Below are 18,210 nucleotides of genomic sequence, written 5' to 3'. Positions count from 1 at the left end.
AAATGTCTAACTGTAAGAGCAAAAACATAATCTACCTACTCCTATGCCCATGTGGGCTAGGATATGTAGGAGAGACATCCAGATCCCTTGCCACAAGGTTGACCGAACATCGTTCGGCAATCCATACGAAAAAAATGAACGCACCTCTGGTGAAACACTATTTAGAACTCCAACACAAAAACACACACATAAGGTGGTATATCTTAGAAAACTGTAATCACGCGAATATTGCAAATACAGAGCAATTTCGCAAAAAACGTGAGGTCTATTGGATTTTCCGTTTGGCGTCATATCCCAAAGGTTTGAACAATGAAATACCGTGGGAAAACGCAATTAAATACAATATCTAAACAGCTAAAACTTAATATAACTATAGACCACTGTGCAGTAACCCCTAAAAAAGTTACCTGAATTCGGCTTCAACCACAATAGGATATATATATAATTGAATTTATATGAACACAACGTGGTAGGTAGTATGAAACCTTAATGAGCAAGAATATTAAATGTATACGCTTCCCTTGACAAATAAGAAGGAGCAGCAATAAATTGTGGATGTTAATATAATCCCAGAATATATATGATCCTGCATTTAATACTATAGAAAAACAAAAGATAAACAACCATCAATTGCAACTCTAACAATTTAATTGGGTATTAGAATGCATTCATTGCTTATTTATATAATAAAGATAACAAATTAAAACGAAAGAAATCGCAACAGGAACGATAAATACGATCTCTTTTCACTGTCTACAGAGGTGAACTAGCACTCGCACTAATATGGCCACCGATGTGGTCCATCAACTATTTTTATACCGGGGTTTCGTTACCTTGTCACCTACAAGCCTCCGTAACTATAATACACTTAATTGGAGAAGTGGAGTCACCAATTAACTCAAGATTCGCGCCTTTTGCTCCTACATAAAAAAGACGGACGCAATAACGAACCAGATTCCGCAACAGACCCCCACTTGAGGGCTCGCTACCATACGCGAACAGGTAAGAGAATATGCAGTCGCATTGTTTTCGGAACGAGTAGACAGACATAGCCGCGTTAAAATAGATAGGAGCGAGCTATGCGTTAGAAGCTATATATTCTGTCTGCCATGTCTGCTGTCAAGAAAGCAAAGGCAGCGCAGCATGCTTAAACCCGCACACATTAATTAATTTAATCGTCACGCTAGCACTTTCTCTAAACACCGAAAACTCTATGAGGCCATTGAGGAAACGCAGATATGAATAACTGTTGACAATTGAAAATAATTGAATATTTAACTAGAAGCAACATACTGTATCAGTACTGGTAATGTTTGAAATAATTTAAATAGTAAAGGATGTTTAATCTTGGATACATCGCATAACAAAATCCTTACGTTATATATCTTAACTAAACGCTGGGATCACAGGAGGTAACTTATGGGTCTATAAATACCCAATACTTGCTATGAATATAAAGCTAGAGCTATAGCCATGCCTCCCCATTCCATATATTAACACAGAGTAATAAGCATGTTAATAACTAGGTATATAACTTTAATGGCCCTTGGTTTCTCTTTGCTCTATCCAGATATCTAAACAAGGAATAGGAGGTCATCAATACCCCTACCTACTATCACTTGGGAACCTTGAACCACCAATATATAAGGTACTGTTGTGGAACACCTTCCCTGCTTCTACATATTTCCACAAAAAAAAGAATCGCTTGAATTAGATGTATCCACTTAGACTAAGTTCATAACTTGAGCCTCATCATTCCTTGTTTGTATAGGTGCATCTTTAACCCTACGCAATTGTGATTATTTATTACGGCCGTCTGCACAAGCATCATCATCATTGGTAGCGTTCAAAACCTACTACGGTCAGTATCTATCAGGGTATTAACCACAAGTTATTAGGCTACATCTTAGAATCTTAACAACTAATTATATAGCCTAATATTAGCGTATTATTTTCTGCAGCTCAGCCCTTTTGTAAACTATACTCTTCAGCAGATTATTACATCAAGAAAGATGTTTCAAGCTACACAAAGAAACCAATAATAGACTTGGACTGCTATTTTAAAAGGTAATTATGAACATTATGTACTTCCCTACAAAACAGCACATAGACACATGCACATAATTTTCAGTCTAAAAATCATAACTTTATTTTCTTTTCTCTGTCTATTTTCACTTGAAGGATATCATACCATTCCTTAACATTCCCATACAAAGATAAGATTTAGATCCAGCTTAAACCGTAAGCACATCGAACCAGGGTAAGATTCTCAAAAGAATGTGGTGAGATTGAAAATCTGTAGCTATATTAGAGTATATCTGCTCAGGATCTTGGACCACATGTGTTAGAACCAAATATAGATACTTACGAAAAATCTAGATAGTTCTAGATACATTTATCTGCTAGAAATGTAACAACTGAACTATTGCATGTCTACAAACTGTATAAGATCTGTATTATATACATTAGCAGCCAGCTTTCCAAATAATATACTGTATAGCCTCATGATGATGTTAAATAGAGCCTGTAGTCTGTCAATGTAGTGCACATTAATCATAGCGATGTGTTCCGTACACAGATGTAAATATGTTTTATTCTTTTTTAGAAACACCAAGTGGTTCTCCAGAAGAAGGCGTGAATACGGCGAAACGCGCGTAGAGACAAATTAATAACACCACTTGTTTGATCTTTTTATCCAATATTTTTAAAAATGCTATGTGTATAAATGTAAATTGTTGTGTTTGACAACATTGTGATTTGTAACATTGTCAGTTGTAATAACTAGGAGAAAGTAATTATATGTTTTTTAACTGTGTTAAGGACTTAATTAAATACTGTTTATACTTTTTTAATAAATGAATCATGAATAATATCTTTGCTTATTGTCAATAATTATATGTGCACTACTTTAGGTGATTTACTATTTGGCTACAACAAATCAATCTTCTCCAGTACCTGTTATCCTCGCAGGACTTTTTAGTTGCCTAGGTATAAGTTATGTTTATAAGATGTGTGCCCTGACCTAGGAACTATCTAGCAGTATCAGGGGGTCCCTTTTGCTATATATTAGCTAAAGTCGCTATTGCCAGACATTTCGATAGAATCGTTTTCATCAGACAGGTAGTAGTTGCCACTGTTGTCAGGTCTCTTCCTACCACCACTACAGATAATGGCACCGATTTCAGACCTATTGGCAATGATACTTCTGTTAGGCCTGCTGACACTGGGATGGCCACCATGCCTTGTGCTGCAGCCATTTTTGTCAGGCCCCTTGCTGTGCTCGCTGTTAGGTGCCACACGCAAGTCCCTACTGTTGTGCCCTATGCTGTGCTCACCACTTTTCGACCTTACGGTATCAAGCCTCTCGGTAGAGTCAATATTGTCAGACCTCAGACTACAGTCCCTGCTGTCAGTCACCATACTGCAGTCTCTGTTGTCAGTCCACCAGCTACACCCGCTACTGTCATCCACCATTGTGCTTTCACAGGTGCACTCGCTGCTGTAAGGCTCTTGGATGCCATCCCTGTTGTCAGCCCCCAAGCTCCACCTTCTCTGGCCGTGTCTTTGGATGGAAGCTTTGATAAGGTGTCTCTTGGTGAGAGATGTCCTCGTCCGAGATCTCCTAGAGAGAGCCCTCTCTCGACTACTCTTTCTCTGGCAGGCGGTGCCTTTCAGATGGATGGAACTGTGCTTCCGCTTACAAGTCATGTCCTTTTGAACTCTTTAAGTTTTAAATCCCCTTTTCAGATGAATCCTTCAACGGCTTTCTAAACACTCTCTCTACCTGACAGGGTGGCCACGGTTTCTCCAGCCCCCCAGCACCCTTTACCTACAGGGTTGCCACAATCTTCACAGCTGACAGCTCGATGACCGCACAAAATGACAGTCATTATTCTCGAATGCCTGAAGTCGGATTGGTCAGACCTTGGTGTTTACGTTCTCTTCATCCAATCAGGCTGTTTGGAACTTGAAGGCTGCAGCATTCTTTGTACCTGATAATCTCCTTGAGTGGCTGATCACGTAGTTTTGGGTGACTGAACCGTGACCTGCCTTTCAAAGGCACACTTCAAACGTGTAAAGTGTCTAGGCGCTGGAAAGAACTAGCATTGGCATAGCCAATAGGTCACACCTTTGGGACATTATAAGTGTTTAGCCATGCAACAGTTGATGTTGCACTAAGGATAGATATTGTGCTGCATAATTAAATACTTATAAGGTCCGAAAAGGTGAGACCTATTGGCTATGCCAATGCTTGTTTTTATAAAGCAGTGTGTAGTGTTCTTGTGGTGCTTTTACTGAGTTTCTCTAATTAAAGTGTGCACAAACAATTTACACATTGCCCCTTATGTTAAGCCTGACTGCTCTGCGGCAAGCTACCAAAGGGTGAGCACAGGTTAATTTAAGTGTGTGGTTTACTTACCCTGACTAGGATTGTGGTTCCTGCTTGGACAGGGTGCATATCTCTGCGAACTGGAAACAAATTTTCTAACAACCACGGTTAGAAGGAAAACTGCAATATCAAAGAAACAATTAAATAGCCAAAGGGAATCAAAATGGGATATAGAGAAGTAACACAAAGTACCTGAAGGACATATACCAAACAAAATATATGAATATATATATGAATAGGTGAAGTACTTTAAGTCCTGGTGACAACAACTCTGATTGAAAAATTAGTTGGTTATCAGAGTGTGATTACAAGTGTGGCTATTGTACTTACCTCATGTTAATAGGATCTATCTTTTCCTTAAGTTTTGTTTCCCACTTGTGACATTTGATCGTATATTGTAATGAGATTTTATTGTGTATAATTTGTGTAATTTTTAAAATTGTGTCTGATGACAAGAAACAATAAGCTTTTTTAATGAACTCAACTAAATAAACTGTCTCATTTTAATTAATTTTTCCTTTTTGCTCCTGTATGAATGAGTTGTTGTGGTTAGAAAATGTTTTTATGACATAAGATTGCACCCAAAAGGGAATCTCTTTTTGACATTTGTCTTCAGGCACCCTACCCTTTTGGGTGTTGGGGTCCCTCTCTTTTGCTAGAGGTTCTTCAGTGAACCATCTGGCTTTCGTGCTGGTGTGACTGTTGAAGGGTTTCTTGAATGGGGCGAGGGTGTTGGCGCAGTCGTCAATCCACTGTCTGAGTTTGCGGGAGGCGGTGTCAGGGTCAGCGGGTGGACTCTGGGCGAGGGTGGTGGTTAGCTGGTCTTTGGTGACTTTGCTCCAGCAGCGGCGGGGCATCTGTTGGGGGCGGTGGTGCGTGGTGGGCTTCTTGAAGGTGAAGTTGATCCAGTGGTGGTCAGTCCAGTGGAATTCGGTGGTGTGGTTAAAGGAGAAGTGGGGGCTTGTGGAGAAGATGGGGTACAGTGTGTGGCCGGCGGAGTTGGTTGGTGTGGTGACGAGTTGTCTGAGTCCGAGGTTGGCTATGTTGTTGATGAGGGTGGTGGAATTTGTGTCCACCAACCAAGCACCAACAGATTAAATAAAAGGTAGAATTCTACCTTGGTTCTAAAACAGTGAATATATCCAGGCATACAGATACATGGAATTAATCATGAATACTCCTAAAATGCAAATCTGGCGTGTAGGTAGGTGTATCGCCAAGAATCCCTCTAGGAAAGAGCCAACCTCATCATGTTGGGAGAGAATGAAGGACCCCATCTGGGTCTTGAGTTGGACACCCCGCGAGGGATGTCAGACCACTACATGCTGGAGTGTCTGCCTGCAGGGACCTCAGCGTCTCTCGTGTCAGCATGGAAGCTTCTTCTCTGTTTTGCCCAGTAAAGATGTGGTGCTTATATACCTAAAAAGTGCCATCTGGGGGTCTACCTAGAATGATACTGTGGGCATGTCATTCAAGGATGACGATAGAAGTGACTTTTGTACAGTTATTATACAGAAAATGGTAATCCTGCTGTGATGCTAAGAATCCTTGGGCCAGATGTATCAAGATAGCATTTTGCGATTCCCTGATTGCCCCTCACACGGGTTCCGAATTAGGGTATCACAAAATGCAATGTGTGTTGGTGTTTAGTACACCATTTGCGATTCCTAGGTGGTCACAAATGATCTACCTCATGAATATTAATGAGGTAGGTCACAATTTGCGACCCCCCAGGATTCACAAAAATCCCAGGAATTGTGGCATGCTGATATCAGCAGACCACCATGTCTGTGATTGCTTTTAAATAAAGCAATCTCTTTTTAGGTCTCACCTGGCGTTGCACTGCAAAGCGCTGCTCGATGGGCATGAGATTTTGTAGGGGAGTAGATTTGAGAAGGGGACTTGAAGGCTCGCTCCTCATTTTCATTGGCTGGTGTCACGGTTTATGCTAAACGGTGGCCTGCCATTGGAAATGAGGGTGTTTTGATGACGCCATTTCACCTCCGATCCAGACTGGGTAGCCTGCTTTGCTGTTGTCGCAAAGCACTTTCTTATCTTTATGGGGTCATGTGTTTCTAATTAGAAACACATGGACCATAAAAACAAGAGATCAATGCTTGTTTAGAGCTTATGCCCTATATCAGGCACAGTGACATGACTTGTGTTGGGTCTAACTTCCTAATTTATGTTATTTGGTGGGACATACTGAATGTCACGATGTTACCACTATTTACTGACTACTTGGTGGGTTTTGCTTCTTGCACTTTGACAATAATTGTGATTTTATGCTATAACAAGGAACTTGGGAAATGTCTCAGTAGTTTACCTTTTTTCCTATGTTTATTGATTCTTTTCAGATTCACCATCCCTCACGCATTGGAGGGGATGCACGAGGAAGTACCTGTGCACCGGTTACATTCAAGTTTGTAATCTCTTTGTTTTACCCGTCCCAGGTGGGAGTGGCGCCTTAGCGTGCGTCACCCACGAGGCGAGGATTTGTTTGGTCCTGACGGATGCTGAGCTGACTAGTGGCTCCTCATAGCAGAAACATGTCGACCTTTGTATTTTTATGTATAGGACTTCTTGGTTCAAACTAACACAACCATTTTTACGTCCGCCTTTCACTAATGTTTTTAATGGAGTTAGAGCTACCCCTTTATTAAAAGAGTTTTTCTAGTCTGGGGAGTAGTTCGCACTCCTTTTAAACTCACATTTCATCACTGTTGGATACCACTTCACGTATTCCAAATAAGAGCCCAATGAAGACAACTGGCAACCGACTTTTAGTGGGTGCCTGAGGGTTTTTTTTCTGCACTATGCATGCACTACCTACCTGATAACTTTTTCTATGCAGTATTCCTACTTGGGTGGCAGTAACTGAATTTCTTTACTCCCCCCTTTCCTATGTGCTTTTGTCTTTTTAGTCACTCTTCTGTTCATTTGGATTATGTATCAGGCACATGCATCAAAGCTTTTTGTGATCGCAAACGGTGCAAATCGCCAAAATCGGCCGTTTGCGATTGCAAAATCAGCTTTTGGGATGCATCAAGGGTGAAGGCCCTCGCAATTTGAGAATTCGCAAATATTTGCGAGTTCTCAAATTGCGATTGCATTTAGGGAATCGCATTTTGCGATTCCTTAAAAACAATGCATGAAAGTTTTAAAAACTAGCGATTTCTTAATTAGGAGGAGCAAATTACCATGAGGTTGAACCTAATTGAAACTTTGAAAAATGCTCTTTTGTGCATTTTTCAGTTTCATGTGTGTGCACAACATATGTGCACAGATTAATTTCAGGGGTGCAACAGGGTGTCCTTTGGACACCCCTGCACCCTTGAAATCGCATTCTCAATTTGCGATTCGCTAATTGCGAATCGCAAATTGAGAATGTCTTCCCATTCATTCATATGGGCCTCTAAGCCCATAGGAATGAATGGGGAGGCATTCCTTAATTGCGACTCGCAATTTGCTAGTCGCAACTAAGGAATGTTTAGAATTCGCAAATTTTTCAGCGATTTCTTCATGCATATGCTTTTGCGATTTCTTAATTGCGATTCCTTAAAAATCGCAATTAAGAAATCGCAAAAGCCAACAATGATGCATGTGCCTGTATATGTAATAGATGCTTTACACTGCTGCTGCCCGAGGAAGCTGGGTTACAGGCACGGCTGGACAGCTTCCCTCCCCCTTCCTTTGAGGATTTCTGCCTCTTGGCTAAAGGCGTGTCCTCGGGTTCTCCCTTGGACCCGCTGCCTCATAGATTTTGGAAGGTGTTCCAAGAGGAACTTTTACCTCCTCTCTATGCCATCTGCTGCCAGTCCCTTAGCACCGCCAGGGTTCCCGAATGTTGGAATCTGGCTATGGTCTCTCCTCTTTTGAAGAAGGCAACGCTGGATCCTACATGCTCGGCGAATTACCGGCCAATTTCGCTGCTTCCCTTCCCCATTAAAATCCTGGAGAAGTTGGTCACCAAACATCTGTCCTGCTTCCTAGAAACTAATACCTAATTACTGCAATGCACTACTTCTGGGCGCACCTAGCACTTTGATTGGTAAGCTGCAGCGAATACAGAACATGGCAGCCAACCTGGCTTTGTCTTGGCTGCGCTCTGACTCCTCTTCTTTAGCGCTCATTGACCTCCATTGGCTGCCTATTCACCAGCGCACCTACTTTAAAGCATCCTGCATAGTTTTCAGGGCCCTTCATGGTCTGGGGCCTGTTCCGCTGCAGGAGCTGTTCCTCTGGTACACGCCAGCCAGACCTCTGCGATCCTCATCGGCATGCTTGGTGGCAGTTTCTAGAATTCTTAGGATTCGGATGGGCGGCCGCTCCTTTGGTTTTACTGCTGCCAAGCTCTGGAACTCCTTACCTTTTTCCCTAAGGAGTGCGGGGGAACTTACCTCCTTTAAAAAGGGATTAAAATTTCACCTTTTTCCTAGGACAGCGTAACATCATTATAGTGTAACATCGCGCATGCTCAGGAAGGTCAAAGCGACAGGATACCCTTTGATTGACAGTTAGCACTATATAAATAGGCGATACATACATACATATACAATACCAGTAGCAAGGCAAATGGCTGTACCACAATCAAAGGCGAGACCTATTGCATTTTCAATACTTGTTTTGTAAAGCAGCCCGTTTTCCTTAAAGAAAAATTAGATACTTTGAAAAAGAAAAATTAAAATTAAAAAATGGTTTTACAAACATTTACAAAGGGGAAGGGGTCCCTTGGGGATCCCTTCTCATTTGTGAATGAGTTACCACCTACTTGTAGTAGGTGGTAAAATGTGAATGTTTTGCAACCCAAATTGCGGTCACAAAACATTTATTAATACCAATGCGATTTGGTATTAGGAAGGGGCCCCCTAAACACGCCATTCGTAATATGGGTGGGCAGAATTTACGTAGTTGCGCTACGCAAACTTCTGCAAAACCGTAAGAAATCTCCAAGAGAATTCGAAAATTCTGCGAACCCACGGAATTGCTTGCCCTGCCCGTTTGCGAAATTTGTTCATGTTCGCAGGGAAATATGCCGCTTGGCCATCTTGTTTTTCACTTGTCCCACCTGCTTGTGATGTCTATTTCCTGGTCCAGGTCACGTATTGCATGCTCCTGCCCATTTGCGATGAGTTTTCACTGTTTGGGAACGCATATTACCTGTTCGTAAAGCTTGGTTCGTGTTCGGGGGTAATATCACAAGAACTTGCCCACGCGGTCGCAATGGATGCGACCATCTTGTTTTTCGCTCTATTGTTATGGTTCTGGGCCTGCTTTTATATCCTTCCTCTATCTTTGCAATCCTTTGTTTCTGTACACTTTTTAAAATCCTTTTTATTTATTATCTATCTCTCTATTTTCCTGATTCTCTATTTTGAGTTTTTTTCTACTTTTTGTTACTTTTTTTTACAACTTTTTCACTCTTTTGCTATACCTTGCTTTTTCTTTTACTTACTTTTCCAATTCCTCCCTTTTCTTTTCCGCCCCCCGAGTCACGGAACCATGGCCAAGGGAGAGGGCAAGGCCAAGCTTCCTGTAGCCGCAGCTGCGACCACCTTCCCCAGAGGAAGACGGCGCCCACATGGAGTGCAGGCTAGGGACATCTATGGCGGGTTGAGGTGGCCGTACTTGTATTTTTTTGTTCGACGCCACCTCCACTTAACCCTAGCAATAGGCGGCAGGCCTGAGTCCGGGTACAGGCTCCAGGAGTGTCACCAGCAGTGGGGAAAGGTGCACCAGGAAGTGTTTTGCTGCTCTGGTGTCCAGCGCACCAATACCCAGCTGGTGAGTAGGTATTTAATATTACTTTGTGTTCCTCTGCTCTGTGTTATATAGTGTGAATAAAAAATGTTCCCCGAACAGCAAGAATGCTGCGGCTTACATTGCAGGTAAATTACGTTTAAAAATCTTCTGTGATTGTTATGACACAAGTGCTCGGTGCTACTAATCTTACTTGTTTGTAACTTGTGCTCGCTTGGCATGATTATGTAAGAGTTTACTTTAGAGAACGTAAGTTAGGTAATGCGAGGGTGACTCACGTCCTTCCTTTGTCCTACTGCCACTAAGAAGAGATAGTGGTGGATTGATAGGTTTAGTACTGATTAGTAGGTAATTTTTGTAGTGGTCTGCGTGACGCATACTCTGTCACGTCACATGTTGGTGAGTCCTGCTTATCCCAGTCCTTACCAGAACCTTTTGGAGTTTGTTTATTGAGTGGTAATAGGCTTATCACTAGCAGAACATCAGCAGGAACCAATCAAATCTAGAATTTGGTGTATGCAAAAATGTATGCATGTGTCCTTCATCTATGCATTTTTAAGGCTTGAAATAAATGGAAATGCAGACTTAGTGAACAATTGGCCCGTCAGGAATAGGTGGGCTAGGCCAGGTAGTACTAAGGCTTAGCTAGTGTTTTGGAATCAGAATGGAGCACTGGAATAGTGCTCATACATTATAACAAGATGGACCACGAATCCCGCAATACTAGTCGACCGAATTTAGATTGGTCAGTTTTATTCCAATTGTTGTTTCCATTAATGTTTCTTTGAGCCTTTTTCTTAAAATATTTTATTTTTTCACACCAATCATTCATGTTTGTCTCTTTTTTTCTTACATCTTTCATGATCAGCAGCACCCAGGGGCAGGAAGACGAGGTCCGAGTAGGTGGGAGCTGGAGACGATGCCTCCCAGGGCCAGGAGCGCTCCTCTACCCAGGACTCTGCTGCTGGCCCCAGTAAGTCCTCCTGTTGTTAATATTGATAATTATACTTCCCTAACTTTTACTACACCAGCACCTTATTTTTTCCTAAATATCATTTCGATTTCCTAATTCTATCTTCTTCAATGTTCAATCTAGACAATCAGTTTCTACATTCTTGTTATCCCTGCCTCTAACTGCCTCTGCTATGACTCTACTACTACTAAGAATTTAGTGCTAAGCTTGCCCAGGTGGTCACTCTTTATTTAAAAGGTTTTAAATAAAACTCCGTTTCACCAATCGCTCTAGCCACTGAGTCCAGTCCTTTGGGTTGTCCTCTTCTAGTGTTCTTTATTTTGATGCTTTTTGAAAATTGCCATCAACAAAATACGCAACCAGATATTTAACTATTTGTGATAGGATAGGACATACTACTACTGTTGTAGGGATACTGCACATACAGAACTATGCACAAGAAAATAGGACGTTGTTGATAGGAGGTTGGACCTTCCTCATACCTCACCCACAATCCCCTGACTGACTAGCTATAGTGTCTCATTAGCTCCCCAAAACCCCGAAGATACCCAATGATTAGACAATCCAGAACATAACACTACACTCCCGATCTCTCAGAGTCATGTAAGTAATGCTTACCCTTTCGCTCACTCACTTGTTTAAGGCCACACCAAATACCACAGAGTCTATGTTAGTTCGAAAGGTTTATTTTCAACTAACAAGCTGTGTACATTGTTCTTTAACCCCTTCGATGCTCATGATGAGCTCAGCTCGTCATGAGGCACGGTTGAGCTGTGCTGATGACGAGCTGAGCTCGTCATGAACAATGGAAAATCTGGGAATGCAGCACCGGGGGCGAATACCTCTAGCAGCCAAGGTGATAATGCAGTATACAAGCCAGCACCAACAGTAAAATGCATACGATTAAAACAGTAAACATTATTACAACTACAAGTCCAGAGAAGACAAAAGAGGAAATCATGATATCTGAACAGTGGTTGAAGAACCACCCTCCCCTTGGTAGAAATATAGTTTATATAAAATTATTAAATGAAGATCTATGAGCGAATTCTGGGGGACCTTTCACCTTAGAAGAACCTAGAAGTACTTGTTACATCATAAGCTCTGAAAAAGCTCTAGTTCGTAGAAGGGAATCTTCCGTCTGTAATGAGAAAAATGGTACGCATTAGTATATTGCAAGCATTGCTCAGTCGTGCCAAAAAGTGTATTATTGGCTAAGCAATATGGACTGACCACCAGAACTCCATAACAAAGTCGCTTGTTTTTTTACCTTGTACGCAGCGCTCAGACAGTAGCAGTATAAGCTCATGTGGGCTCAAAGGCTTCTCACACAACAAGCTGAAAGGTAACGTGCACATAAATAAAAGACACAAAGCTAAAATGGTTGCGCGGCTCAGGCTAACTTAGCAAAGAGACTAGCATGACCATAGGGACCATATAACACTACTAGTGTCTACTCTACTCTAGTAGTACCAGATTTGTACTAGTGATATCTGTTGTATATGTATGTATCAATTTTTATTTTATTCTTGCTATTGAAAAAGAATAAATAGGGGGAGGTGTATATGGGATCTAAAAAATGTGTAATGTGTTTTCTAGGCATACTACCAAACACCAGTGCTGGTGCCAGCGGCGATGGCTCCGCGGCCATTCCGGAGGGGGCAGGCGATGGGGCAGCTGCAGGGGCTGCAGGGGGTGAGCAGCAGTATTGGAGAGCGGTGGTAAGTGATCCTTACTTATTGACATTACACTCACTGCAAGGATGTACACTGTACTGTTGAGACTTAGTAAGAAGTTGTTGTGAACAACGGTTGAAGAAGACACCCTTTACTTAGCATTAGCAATAGCATTAGTGGCGGGAGTTGAGTAACCAATGGCCTCTTCTATCTTTGACTCTCAACTCAGCTGGGAAAGTTTTATGGAGAAGACTAAAAGTCAGATCAGATGAGGTGACCTTGATGGATGTGTTGAATGAAAAGGGAAAGAAGGGTGGAAGGATCACCGACCGACCCCTGCCCTCACCACGTTTTCAACAAGGCCGACGCTGTCATCGCACCCCACCTGCGAGACATCATCAACACATCATTCGACACCGCCACCTTCCCTGAGAGCTGGAAACACGCCGAACTCAGCGCCTTACTCAAGAAACCAACAGCGGACCCCACCGAACTCAAGAACTACCGCCCCATCTCGCTCCTCCCGTTTCCAGCCAAAGTCATCGAGAAGACCGTCAACAAGCAGATGGCCGCCTTCCTCGAGACGAACGGATCCCTCGACCCCTCACAGTCCGGCTTCCGAGCCAATCACAGCACCGAGACCGCCCTCATCGCCGCCACCGATGACATCCGAGCCCTGATGGACAATGGAGAAACAGCGGCCCTCATCCTCCTAGACCTCTCCGCGGCATTCGACACGGTCTGCCACCGCACCCTAGTACAGCGCCTCAGTAACATCGGAATCCAGGACAAGGCGCTGGAATGGATCATCTCCTTCCTCGACGGAAGGACACAGAGAGTCCGCCTACCACCATACAAATCAGAAGCCTCCGAAGTCATCTGCGGCGTCCCTCAAGGATCATCTCTGAGCCCCACCCTCTTCAACGTCTACATGAGCCCCCTCGCGGCCATCGTACGCAAACACAACCTCAGCATTATCTCCTACGCCGACGACACCCAGCTGATCCTCTCCCTGACCAACGACCCCGCCTCCGCCAGAGCCAACCTGCACGAAGGGATGAAAGAGGTAGCCGAGTGGATGACGACCAGCCGCCTGAAACTGAACTCTGACAAGACGGAGGTCCTCATCCTGGGCTCTTCCCCCTCCGCCTGGGACGACTCCTGGTGGCCTCCAGCCCTGGGCACCGCACCCAAACCAACAGACCATGCACGCAACCTGGGCTTCATCCTGGACTCCTCCCTCTCCATGACCAGGCAAGTCAACAACGTCTCCTCGGCGTGCTTCAACATCCTACGCATGCTACGGAAGATCTTCCGGTGGATCCCCACCGAGACCAGGAAGACCGTCACCCAGGCCCTCGTCACCAGCCGGCTGGACTACGGCAACGCCCTCTACGCCGGTACCACCGCCAAGCTCCAGAAGAGACTCCAGAGGATCCAGAACGCCTCAGCCAGACTCATCCTCGACATCCCACGAACCAGCCACATCACCGGACACCTGAGAGACCTTCACTGGCTCCCCGTCAACAAAAGAATCACCTTCCGCCTCCTCACCCACGCACACAAAGCCCTACACGACCAAGGCCCGAGCTACCTCAACAGCCGGATCAACTTCTACGCTCCCAAACGCCACCTCCGATCAGCCAACCACGCCCTCGCCGCCGTCCCCCGCATCCGAAGAGCGACTACAGGAGGAAGGTCCTTCTCCTACCTGGCCGCCAAGACCTGGAACTCCCTCCCGACCGACCTGCGCCTGACCCAAGACCACCTCTCCTTCAGGAAGAAGCTGAAGACCTGGCTGTTCGAGCAGTAGCGGCACCCCCCCGGGGTGCCGCAAATTGCGAAATTGTACAAAATTGTACAAAACGCGTGCGAACTTGCAGAAACCCGTGCGAACACAATGTACCCAGTAGGGTATGTGCCTCTTGTGTAAATAAAAGGTCAGAGAAAGATCAGTTCAGCAGATGAAGAGAAAGAAGCTCCTGGTCACAGGAACAGCACGGGTATTGCGCTCGTAAAAGTCAAGGATGCAAAGCCTATCCACCATCACAGCTGATTTTCCACGGTAGATTTGGGAAGAAGGCACACCTGTCCAGCCTCGACGATGCTCACGATTGTTTTTGGGCTAATGAATGAGTCACTGAATTTGAGCATCAACTAGTTCGAGCGACCATGTGTGTGTTACTATGCAATCGCCCCGAAGGGCGCAGGGGTCCCTTGAGTGAGCTGCAGACCTGTGCCCAGCCATGCAACTATTTTACAATGGCGCCAGCAAGCTGCCAGCGCCGTTGTAAAATAGTTACAAAGTTAGCTTGCACAGGAAGCACTTAGATAAAATAAAACCAGCACCTGCTCCGTTTATTCTAGTGGTTCCTGTGCAAGCTAACTTTGTAACTATTTTACAACGGCGCTGGCAGCTTGCTGGCGCCATTGTAAAATACTTGCATGAGTGGGGGTTCAACTTTTGAACCCGTTACGTTCGCGGATTTTTTTTTGCGGAATTTGCGGCAAATCCGCAAAATTCGCGGATTGCGGATTTCCCAAAAATCCGCAAAATCCGCGAGCGTAACGGATTTCCCGCTCACACTTAGTTGAGATGCACTATAATTTACGACTGGCAGAGAAGGATACGTGGGATGCATGCATAGGTGGCTGCTAGGAATCAGATGCATGGGTGGATGAAGGATGGGTGGAAGGTGAAAGAAAAGATGCCTGCCAGGGTGGGTGAAACTGCATGGGTGGATAACAAGACTCCTCAGTGGTGTTTGAGTCAAGCTCAAAGGCAAGTCAAGCGAGGAAGGAAGGACACATGCGTGGTGGTTAATAAAAAATTAATAAATGTTTGTTGTTGGTGAAGCAAACTAAGGTTTGTTAAAAGATTAACAAGAATGATAGACGTTCACTTTGAATGGATGATCAATCAATCAATCAATCATCGCATTTATATAGCGCACTACTTACCCAGAGGGTCTCAAGGCGCTGGGGGAGGGGGATCTGCTACTGCTCGAACAACCAGGTCTTGAGTTGCTTCCTGAAGGCGAGGTGGTCCTGGGTCAGGCGGAGGTGGGTGGGGAGGGAGTTCCATGTCTTGGCGGCAAGGTAGGAGAAGGACCGTCCCCCTATGGTGGCTCTACGGATGCGGGGGATGGCGGCGAGGGCGTGGCTGGTCGATCGAAGCTGGCGTTTGGGAGCGTAGAAGTTGAGGCGGCTGTTGAGGTATCCTGGGCCTTGGCTGTGTAGGGCTTTGTGTGCGTGGGTGAGGAGACGGAAGGTGATTCTCTTGTTGACCGGAAGCCAATGCAGATCTCTCAGGTGTCCGGAGATGTGGCTGCGACGGGGGATGTCCAGGATGAGTCGTGCTGAGGCGTTCTTGATCCGCTGGAGTCTCTTCTGGAGTTTGGCGGTTGTTCCGGCGTAGAGGGTGTTGCCGTAGTCCAGTCGGCTGGTGACGAGGGCCTGGGTGACCGTCTTCCTGGTCTCGGTGGGGATCCACCGGAAGACCTTACGTAGCATGCGCAGGATGTTGAAGCACGACGAGGAGACGGCGTTGACTTGTCTGGTCATGGAGAGGGAGGAGTCCAGGATGAAGCCCAGGTTGCGTGCGTGGTCTGTTGGTTTGGGTGCGCTGCCTAGGGCGGGGGGGCCACCAGGAGTCGTCCCAAGCGGCGGGTGAGGATCCCAGGATGAGGACTTCTGTCTTCTCTGAGTTCAGTTTCAGTTCTCTGAGTTCAGTTTCTGCCTGGATAGTATTCATCATAGATAGCATAGGTGGAGGAGACTGTCACACTGGATGAAGAGTCTTAGTTTGAAGAGAATGTAAAAGAAACCGCGCCAGAGTGGTAAAGGAGAGGAGAATATAAGTTGTATTTTTACTTAGAATACTCCCTTGACTCACAGTAGTTTGCAAGCACAGCATATATATTGTGTATGTAAGTAGTCATCAAACGCCTTCCTCCGACTCCGAGGACCATTCCCTACCTATGTTAATTTATTTTTGACTGTGTCAGCCAGCCTGGCATGGGTGGCCTATTGGCTGGTTACACAATCAATCAAAACAAAGAACCTCATGTCGTCCCATATATAAGCAATGAATATTGTACCAGATATCATCTGCCTTTTTGTAGTAGTCAGGGTAGGGTGAAAGTGAAATTGAGCAGTTGCCCTTGATGTAACAGAGTATGGCCAGTACCACCCGTAATAGAAAAATACCAGCTTCCCCACCTGCAGACAGTAGTAAATACAACTAACGTCAGTCTGCATCATGACTCGAGTATGTTTGTCTTGGGTACAAGCTGACTGAGCTGGCTTGCCAGCTACAACAAGTTTACTTAATTTCGCTAAACAAGAGAAAAGAAGAAATCTGGGGTACTGTATACTCGAGTCCATAGTGCTAGTATAATACCTAAAACTCCCGCAAATGTTAGAGGCCGAGGAAGTGGGAGGATAGAAACATACCACACATGTTATGTCCTGTGCTGTCTAGTGCTACTGAGCCACTAGGTGTTGAATTAATTTTGTGTTACTGTTTTTCTAAGTGTTGGTTTCAATAGCCTTTTTTTCTTTCATGATATAGCTTCTCTTTCCAAAGCAAAACCAACCAGGAAGGAGTAGGCAGCCATGGCCCGGCACCGGAAGCTGGGAGCCATATGTAATGAGTACCGGAGGCTGGTGGTTCTGGCGGAGGAGGAGGCGGCAGCAGCTGCAGCCTCCTTCAATGCCCCGGGCCCCAGCCAGGCTCCTACAGTGGTACGGCGCTGCGGTCAGCCAGCAGCCCGCCGATGTTCAGCATCCAGCACTGCTGCCCCCCCGTTTCCGCGCCTCATGCGCCTCGAAGAAAGCACCTCTAGAGGGGTAGGTAGAGGTGCTAAAGAGGAGGATTAAGGTCCTGGAGAAGGACCACATCAGAAAAGCCCACCGACAACATAAAGGATTTAAGACCCTGTTGGATTGCCACTTTTTAAATCTTTTTTTGTGGGTGGGAATTGGGCATATGGGTTTATGGAAAAAAAAAAAAAATTTTTAATTATGTCATTGTAATATAGATCCTCTGACGATACAGCTGAGTGAAGGGGTGTATCCATTGTTGCCTCATCTCCTGGATTAAAACTGGGACCGCAAAGTAAAAATGGCAATAAATGTAAGATAAATATAAGATCTTTGTCCTCGACAGCTCATGAGCAAAATAATACCCCCATACATTGTAAACTAACAGATGTTATGTATCTATTTTTAGAAAGAAGATGTTTTAATATAGTCCTGAGGAAGGTGTTGCAAACATCGAAGCACCGAAACGCGTCGATAAACTGTTTTTAATTGGTTATATTTTTTTATTATGTATTGAGAATCATGTAATGTGTCTAGTAAATATATGTACACTGTTGTTTTGAAAAAAACTATATGATTTTATTTTT

The sequence above is a fragment of the Lissotriton vulgaris genome, chromosome 6 (assembly GCF_964263255.1).
Source record: "Lissotriton vulgaris chromosome 6, aLisVul1.2, whole genome shotgun sequence".
Lineage (NCBI taxonomy): Eukaryota > Metazoa > Chordata > Amphibia > Caudata > Salamandridae > Lissotriton > Lissotriton vulgaris.
The sequence above is the reverse complement of the archived record's forward strand: the minus strand, read 5'-3'. Positions refer to the sequence as shown.